Source organism: Mytilus edulis, chromosome 8 (assembly GCF_963676685.1).
Source record: "Mytilus edulis chromosome 8, xbMytEdul2.2, whole genome shotgun sequence".
Lineage (NCBI taxonomy): Eukaryota > Metazoa > Mollusca > Bivalvia > Mytilida > Mytilidae > Mytilus > Mytilus edulis.
Window position 1 is genome coordinate 33,848,331 of NC_092351.1, and position 10,171 is coordinate 33,858,501.

Genomic DNA, 10,171 nt, shown 5'->3' on the forward strand with positions numbered 1-10,171 from the left:
CAAACGTCCAATTCAAAACATCACTGTATTGTTACACGAATTTATTTGGTTTTTGTTGTCTGTTGTTATCTATGTGTAAGTCAAAAATTATATCACAATACTTGAAATGAACCAAACGGCAATGAATAATTCACTTTTTTCTTCAGCCCATTATTTACTATTTTTGTTTCAACACCCTCTCTGTATTTTTGAAAAAACAGAGACGGAAGGGGGAATTTAAGAAAACAATTCTAAGTGAATTTTAAAACTCGATGATAAAAACACGAAAAACGAAAAACGACGAAAAAACAACAAGTCCACAAAACACTGAAAAACGAAAACCTCACTTAAACCTGGGCTTGATCTTTGTGGCTCTGGAAAGTTAGCAGATACTGCTCAACATGTGACACCCGACTAATTTCGATAAGTCAAAACATGTATAAACTCATCATAGATACCAGGACTAAATGTCGTATATACGCCAGACACGCGTTTCGTCTACAAAAGACTCATCAGTGACGCTCAAATCCAAAAAAGTTAAAAAGGCCAAATAAAGTAAGAAGTTGAAGAGCATTGAGGACCACAATTCCTAAAAGTTTTGTCAAATACAGCTAAGGTAATCTATGACTGAGGTAGAAAAGCCTTAGTATTTCAAAAAATTCAAAAAATTGTAAACAGTTACTGTAGATACTGATATAAGGCCAGAGTTTCCTGTGAAAGAAGAACTCAGTTTGTATGAATATTTTTTTTAATTCAAACATTTGAAACAAAGAAATGCTGTCATCAGGTAACTTTTTTTTCCATATCATACAATTATTAAAAATGAATTAGTATCAACTATGAAAGAGGATACTGTAAAAATACAACAGAGAATGATATTAGAAACGTTAGAAATACCACAAGCAGAAAAACAACCTTTTTGAAGGCCGATAGGACAAAGAATGTCCCACTCACTCTCATTACTAAATATAATCCAATGGCAAAAAACCTTAGTAAGGTTATAAGAAAACATTGGAGCAATCGGCAAAAAGACAAACAATGTAGTGAAATCTTCACACAGGTGCCTATCATAGCGTATAAAGGTAACAAAAATATCAAAGAATACCTTGCTTAATCAAGGAAATAGTTGGGAGACTTTTGAAAAGGGACCCATGCTTTAATAGTATAAGCAGAAAATCCCGAAACACTGTTAGTTATTATTTTAATTATAGGCAACAAACTTTCATTATATGAAATTTAAAAAAAAAAGGTGTAAAGTCTTCAGATTTTATACGTATGTTGGTTGAAGGAACCGCATTTAATTATAGTCAATAGAGGATTTGAAACCGGAGTTAATTTTCAATGTTTAAATACAAACAAAATCATTCGTGAGTTCAATCGTTAAAGTGATGTATTTATGGGACCGCTTACGACATGATTTCAAATTCTTATGATGGCGGGCGTTATAACTTTTTTTTATATTTATTTATTTACTGCATTCCGTTGTTGAAAAGTATCACTGAAGATAAAATCACTGAAAGCAAATATGGTATTTAATTCGCAGTTTCGCTGTCAACGACTAACTGAACTATTTCATTCTAAAAGGAATTGGTCTTATTCATCAAAAAGTTATAAAGACTTCTGTCAATATATTTGTATGATATACAACAACAAAAAATATATAAGTTGTGCGTATCTTTATGTACTGGTTTTCTTCCTAATTTTGCACATCCAGGGATAGCATCCGTCCAGTAGCTTAATGTGTATGTATGTTTGCCTATCTTTTCTACATTTATTCTAGATTTTAAATATTCAATTGTAATATCAATTTCGAAATGCGATGTATCTATTGTAGTAAAGTTGGAACCGTCAATGCTATTATTTGATTATGCAATATAAGGTGGTAATGTCTATAATGAGACTCTTTAAGGTCATATGAAACGAGGTTCAATGTTGCTGAATTTATTGAACCAATGTATGCATACATTCAAAAAAATAAGTCTGACAGGTTTGAAAGACATTGGTTACGAGACTATTAAAAGTGATCTTTGTCAGTTTTATCCATTAATATATAGACATTATCCTATAAAGAGCCCCATAACCATTTATATATAGAAATTATTCTTTAAAGAGCCTGATTGTTGACAAGGAAGTTGGAATTCCCGATATTATATTCCCACATTATCTGGGGTTCTTTGAATTTCTGTTTCCTTCTTGCTTGTAAAGGTCAATTGTAACATTTCAAATATTCATAAACTAGTGTAAGTACGTCAACGTCAATGTTAAACTAGGGGTGTCAAAGCGACACGAATGACTCCGTCCCAAAAAGTTGAAAAATCTGCAATTTCAATATAAACACATGTGGACACAAACATGTTGGTAGTCTCATATATCAAACATCAGCTCAAAATCTGGAGGTGTATAGAAAATAAATCTGTATAACTATGAAGTCCAAAGCCCGCAATTTCAGCATAAATAAGTTGAGCGAAACAAAACTTCAACTTGATCTGTAACTCACCATGGTTAACTCACATACCTAAATTCAGCCTATTATCTGAAGGCGTTTAGAAAAAAACCTCAGTATAATGGTTTGTTGCGGATTGACAGAAATGACGGAATTTCGGAATTACGGAATTACAGATTTCGGAATTTCGGACAAGGGTAAAACTATATGGCACCGACAACTTCGTTGCGGGGCCATACAAAACCAATACTTTAAAAAGGAAGTATTTAGCCTTTCAACAATCAGCCGAATACCTTTTATATGACTCGTGTTTGTGTAATTTGATACAATAATTTGGGGTTATAGTTCCCATTTAAACCGAACTTATCTGAATATGTATACATACAGAACAGCACAGCAAAAACTCAATACTCTGTAAATTCTATCTAGATTACGGACAGACGCAAGTACCCAGTTAGACATTTGAACTAGCAATGGTAATATTTAGAATCTTCAAATTATGAAAAGATAATAGGCCAGCAACATTCTTACAAAAGCTCAACTACAGTAGAATATAAGGTTACCTGGGTATGTGGCGTTACGGTGAAGGTACGTTTCCTCACAATTAATGTCTTTACACATACACATTTTGTCAAGCTGTATCAAGTTCCCCTGAATACTGAACTGAAATTCACCATCTTCGAATGCGTCTTCAAATTTCATCAGTGTCTTTTTTTAAACTTGTACCATTCTGTTTATCTTGATTTGTGTCGGTATTTGGTCGTTCAGTTAGATATACATGTAATGTCTTTTGTCCTGAAAATATGCGAACCAACCTATGCTTTCGTTTTGCCAACTCATCTTCGTTACAATTTTAGAAAGGAACTTCTCAATCATAGTATTTGTAACGTAAATATTGACCGTCGGCGTGAAGAAAAGTCTCATTTCCGTGACATTACGTTTATTCTCTGATGTTGAACAATTGTATATCAAGTTCATGACATGCTGGAGGTTTGGAAGAAGATTTGTGTCGAATGAATCCCGTATGCTCTAAAATATAGTCCATACATCATCATGGGACAAATCACATAATGATATCACGCCAAGGGGTTTTAAAAGACACTGGTTACGTACAAAAGTTACTTTATTTTTTAACAGTAGAACAGTTTAGATGCAACCACTGTTTTAAAACAGGAGCCATTTGGACCTGGAAGCATTTCTGAGCATTATCAAACCATAAAGAACCATTGTCGGATATCTTCATTTTAGTTTCTGGCGCTATTTTACAAAAGTTAAAACCTAATTCCAGCAGTTCCTTGTAATATGTACCGTCACAAGAATATTTGTAATTCAAGCAATCTCGAAACCAGAGGCAGTCATGTCCTGTAGGAGTGTAACATTGTTCTGATATCGGCAAAGGTGTAGTTGAGGTAGTCCTTGAGTATTTTATTACATATTGTCCAGGAGTACATGCACAGTCGTTGTAAACATGTCCATTAGTCCTATCATGCAATTCGACCATACACTGATACCAGCAGTATGTAGGACGTCTGCCATACCGATCTTTCTCACAGGCATATCGGTAATTCGTTTTCATCTCGGCATAAGAATTTGTTATGCATGTTGCATGCTGTGGATGATCGTACCTGTCCAATGATACACAATCGTATAACCCACTTGGTCCACAATCAGAATAACAGTGCCGCAAACCAGTGCATAGAGTTATTAAACCTAATATAGAAATTGCTTTGCACACTTGTTGTACTATCTCCATGACTTTAAAAACTGCTACCACAAGATGAACATTTAACACAGATCATAATTGTTTTCTTCAACAGATTAGAACAAGAGGTGCTGTGAAGGATACCTGGGGGAAAATAATCAGGATTTAAACGTTTTTTTCTAGATTATAAAACCTGTTGAAATGGTGTGTTCCAGACAGTTTTTTTAGTATTGGGTATTTTACAGCTTTTTGTCTTGCTATTAATTATGTTTTATTTTCATTGTTTATGTTACCTGTGAATTTTGAAAATTCCCTGTTTGGTGTAATGATATGTTACTTACTGCGTTTTACACCAAATGTTGTGTTATATGAATATTTTACAATTACGATTATGTTACATGTCCGATGAACATTGTTTTCACATCTAATATATTTTTGTATTACCTGTGCATGGGGATTTTCATGTTAGTTACAATGAAAACATAGTTTAAATGTATTTAAAATTACTTGTTCTCTATCGAGTAGGGTGGCTATATGCAGCGACTATTTATCTTCTGTTTAAAAGGGAGGTATAAAATATCTTGAAAACGATACATGTTTTGGATAAACATGGCGTTTTATAGGGATTGTTAGGGATGTCATGATAAAGTACGAAATAAAGATTCAAGCAGTAAAACATTTTGCCAAACAAAGGATACAATTTCAGGATTTAATAACGTAGAATTTCTGCATCCTGTACATTAATGTAATGCCAATGTGTCCCTCTCCTGCCAGAATGTTATAAATAGTTTCTGTGCATGGTAATTTTGTTTAAAACTTAGAAATGTCTCATATGCTTTGTAAATTCAATCAATTTGGGTAAACGTTTATGATTGACATGTGTCCAAATTGTTTTTTGAAGTTAAAATTATGTGATAATGCCTTTACGTTCATTAATACATGAGTCACATTTTGTGTTACTGAAAAATAAAACAAAAATATTACTCAATTCATAATACTAAGTAGTATTATTACTATTTAGTATACAACAGATAGTATGCAACGTGATAGATTTATAGTCCTGAATACATATTTTTATGTGCGCCTAATTGCCAACACAAGACATTTAACAAAGACGCAAATAAAGACATTACATCATATATAAACATGCATATCACTTTCTAAATGCAGATATAATTATACGATGGGTCTCTGTAATTGATATTTATGGAACATAACTTATGATGAATTCAGTAATCCGTATCAGTACTTTGATTACAATTTTTGTTTTTGATAATCGTGAATTTAACCATCATACTGTAGAAATTGACAAAAAAATGCATATCTTTAAATAAATCGAATGTTAACAGTATTATTTTTTCATATCTGAAATTAATATATCAGGTTTTTACTTGAGAAATTAAAAACGAAAACAATCATGACAGAAAAGACCAGTTTTCGTTTTCTATTTTTAATTACTCGCACTTGGACGATGAAATTCCTGCGGCTGCTCCACACGGTGTCTTTATTTCAGTGAAAGTTTTTGGAACTGTTATAATAACTAGAAAGAAGATTCGTTATCAATTTACTCAAAACAAGAAGTATTTTTTTCATATATAGACACAAAAATTAATTACGGCAGTTTGTCTAAACCTGCGTAATTCTTATAACAAGCGGAAAGTTGGGCTTCATATAAACGTATTCGTTAAAAATGTCAATATAAACCATAGTATGTGCTTTGAATATCGTAGTCCCACTACCTTTCTCACTCTGATCGGCTCTCCATACAATTGAAATGTCAATACATCGATATCAAATTTTGGTCATATTGATTTTGTGAAACGAACAATGTCCTGAAAGTTTTTTAAATGAAAAAAAGTTTGAAAACAAAGTATACCATAATAGTTCAATGGTAAGGAAATATGGCTGCCAGGAAATTTGAAATTCTGTTCTTTTTTATATCTTAAATATATGTGTGTGTGTGTGGTTTTTTGCTGTTGTTTTATTATTATTTATTTAATTTACTGCATTCCGATTTGAAAAAGTGTCACTGGATATGAACCAGGTTCAATCCACCATTTTCTACATTGAAAAATATCTGTACAAAATCAGAGTATGGCAATCGTTGTTCATTCGTTTTTTAGGTGTTTTGTTATTTGATTTACCATATGATTATGGACTTTCCGATTTAATTTTCCTCGTAGTTCAGTATTTCTTTGATTTTACTTTTCACTGCAGGCGAACATGGTATCTTCTGCCACAGTTTCTCCGTCAACGACAAGATGAAATGTTTCATTCTAAAAAAAATCAGGCAAATTCGTCAAAACATTATCAAGACTTCTGTCGACATTAAGTTTATGATAAAAATATTGTCTATTAGCTATGCGTATCTATGGTTACTGTTTGTTTCCTAATTTGCAAGCAGGATAATTCTACGAGGGGCCACATGAAGACCACCGCGTGTTGTGGCTTTTTTCTCGCTGCGTTGGAGACCAATTGGTGGCCTTTAGCTGTTGTCTGTTCTCTTGTCGAGTTGTTGTTTCTTTGACAAATGCTTCAATTTCATTCTCAATTCTATTTCTCTTTTTACTCATGTGCGTTTACGACATTGTGAGAGACTTCTAGATAACACAACATGTCAACCGCTTGAACATTTTATCTAAGCCAGTTTTATCTTTCTTACAATACTGACAAAATATCCACTAAAAAGTCCTGAACTCTTGTTAAGAATTTGGTTATTTTCGAAACTATTTTTGAAGTCAGGAACTCGCATATTGCCGAAAATACAACTCTTATAATTATTCGCACAGAGATTAAAATCCTTACACATATCTAAACATGTTTGTTTAAAGGCATTGAAAATTTTATGAATGTATCTATTTCTGCAAAACCGAAGACTTTGACCTTACGGCATCATATAGTCAAGAAATATAGGCTTTTTTGTGTTCTTACATTTTTCCTGAGTATGTCAAATTGCTGTGGTCTGTTTTCGAATTGGTTGAAGATGCAACTGAACTGTTCATCAGATTTTAGAAATACCCGTCTAATGGCTCAATTTATGAAATCATACTACATCTTTTTTAACTGATTGCTTTAAAAATGATTTGTGTATCAGTCTATGTAGGAAAATTATTGAAAAATAGAAACAAAGATTCATAACTGTTTAAAAATCCTATAGTAAATTTTTTACAACTATTTCTTATCACCTTAGCGTTCAAATAATTTTATTGTTTTCACTTAAAGCCTCCTCTGCCAAACATCGCTTTCTTCGTGTAGGAGAAGGCGTTGGTGTATGTTTTGTATAAGGTTAAATAAAAACAGTGTAGTACTTGCAAGAAAAACACGTATTTACTGCTGCTTATATCGAAAAGAATATGTGGTATGGTTGCTAATGGGACAACTCTCCACAAGAGACCACAATGACACAGAAATGAACATTTATAGGCTTGTTCACTAATAATATCAAATTGTGTTTTTTTTACATTTTGTATAAATAAATACAAATAAAATTTCTTGGAAAAAGAATCACTTGCAAAATGATTATATATTATATTCGAAACAAATAGGAATCGATTTCGGATCATTTTTCAACATGTATATATGATAGTTGACGATAGTACTGTCCACAGATGTTGATCCAATACGCATCAACAAACTTCGTACCCAACACAGTTTAGACTGACAAAATAAGAATATTCTGCATAATCAGTTATGTTTATTTTAATTTTGTTTTGCGTATTTACTTTTAGTGCCATTGTACACAATGAAAATGTTGAGAGGGAATCTTCTGGCAATAGTTTGCTGTGGATTATTGCCAAGCAATTAGGCCGACTAGAAAGCAAAGTCCAGGACATGCAGAAACAATACAACAGCAGGGGTGCAGAAATTCAAACGATGAAGAAAAAAATACATGGTACGTTTAATTTACAAGAACTATTGACAAGTGTTTTTAACATATGCAGTTCGTGCTCTCATTGTACAACCGGTGTTTGTCACCGATTTATGAAGGAAGTAGACTTAAACGCATAATTTTACTTGATTGCGGTTTAGAAAAACGACACAATTTACGATTAGTTTAAAATGAGTAGATGTGGTACAACAAATGTGGTATAAACACTGACTTTGTTCACAGTTTTTTTCCTTATTCTATTGGTCTTTTTTAATCATTATTTCAAAACTGCTTGCCATTTTAGTTAAGTATTTGTCGCCTTTTTCCCTCGCATTTCGATAAGGGGCTAAACATATGTGTAAAAATGACTGTAAACGATTTTGTTGTATTACAATTGAACTCAATTTTTAAATTTATTATATCCATACATAATTTGAGCTGGTAATAATTCAATTTTCGAAAATTTCAAGTACATTGAAATCACTATGTTTTACAACTTCATCTTATTACAAATTTTCTTTATGAATGTATGCAGCCTTTACCAAAACAACTAGTGTATTTTCATTTACAATGGTGAGTCAAAAATAAGGAATTGCGCACATTCTGAAATGTTTACTTTGTTGATTTATTTTATTTATTTATGCAGTATTTTCCATGCATTGAGAAATTACAGTTTCCCCCACTAGTTCATATTTGTTTGGTGTTAATGTGTTGAATTTTTAATCGTACCAATATCTACGTTTTGTTATTGACAGGCATCAGACCAGCCTTCAGTGCTCACTTCAAACGCAATGACTTCCAATTATTAAGAAGAGGCCAGGTATTAATATTTGACAAGGTCCAATTCAACATCGGAGGAGGGTACAACCCATGGACAGGATATTTTACAGTTCCAAGAGCCGGGCTATACATTGTATCTTGCAGAGTAAGATCAAATGTAAGCAAACATTTACACGTTTGGCTTAAGAAAAACAATTAACAGATCACGTTGGGATACGGATCCAACTATAATGAGGGAAGCTTCACCATCCCTGTACAAGTAGCTAAAGGAGATAGACTTTTCATAGAACATGGTACAGGTTCTTATGTTATTGACGAATCTGTACAGGGTAGCATTATTTCATTCTTTTCAGTCGTGTTTATATCGGACTAGCAATAAACAAGTATCTCTATGAATTTATATAATTGATCAAAAGAAAGATTTCAGTCAACTTAGTCTTCAACAACGACAACAATAAAAATCAGACATGAATTTGTTTGTTCTGCCTTTTAAGGAAGTTTGAAAAATAAATTCCTTCATACTTTGTTTGTACTATTTTGGTAACGCCGAGTGTTAATGCGTCGTTATTGAGTCTGTAATGACAATTTATCACAAACGTCCTTTAAGCTGGGGTCACACATTCACGATTTTTACTACCGTTCTTGACCGGACCATTCCCGATTAAAATTTATCAAAAGTCTGATTAAGATCCTGTGAATCGTGGATAGAAATTCAAACTTAAATCAAAATCTGTAAAAAAATAATTTGATCACGACAACAATCAGATAGTGTTCAGAAAGTACCGATATTCAACCGTTTCTAAGCGAATTAGTCCCGATAATCCCGTTCTAAATCCGCTTCTTATCCGATTTGTATTTTTCGCCAGGTAAAATTCGACCGAGTCTGTCACGACTGCGTCCCGACTCTACCGAATGTAATCAGACTGAGATCAGACAGTGACCAGACAGTGAACCGACGCTGACGGAAGTTATCCGTTCGAAAACTGTCGGCAAATTCGGGATGATCAGGTACTGTCGGAACGTAATCCTATCACGGTCCGCTCTATCGCATTGCAAACGGCTTTGTCTGGTCTCAGTCGTATTGTATTCTGTAGTTGTCGGAACTCTGACCTCGCTATCATTGACGAATTTCGTATTAATAACGGGACTGTGTCGGAACGGTTTCGGCAAACAACGGTTCGCAATCGACAAGATCTGGATGCAATCTGGACTCAATCGGCAGAAAAACAGCTATGAAAAATTACTCCAGATCATTCCCGTTCCACAGGACACCGTCCAGAACACACAAGACATTGTTCGGAATTCGATCCGATACAGCAGAATCTGTCACGACATAGCCACGAATGTAAACCGACTTGACAAAATCGGCTGAGTTGCCCCGAATGTTACGGGACGCACC

The 10,171-nt window shown here is 33.5% G+C and overlaps 1 long non-coding RNA gene across 1 annotated transcript; it reads left to right on the top strand.

Moving 5' to 3' along the window:
- Positions 1 to 7,734: 7,734 nt before the first annotated feature.
- LOC139486977 (uncharacterized) lies at positions 7,735 to 9,242 on the top strand. The gene is made up of 2 exons (XR_011655700.1): positions 7,735 to 8,016; positions 8,748 to 9,242. It is a non-coding gene; the product is annotated as an uncharacterized lncRNA (long non-coding RNA).
- The last annotated feature ends 929 nt before the right edge of the window (positions 9,243 to 10,171 follow it).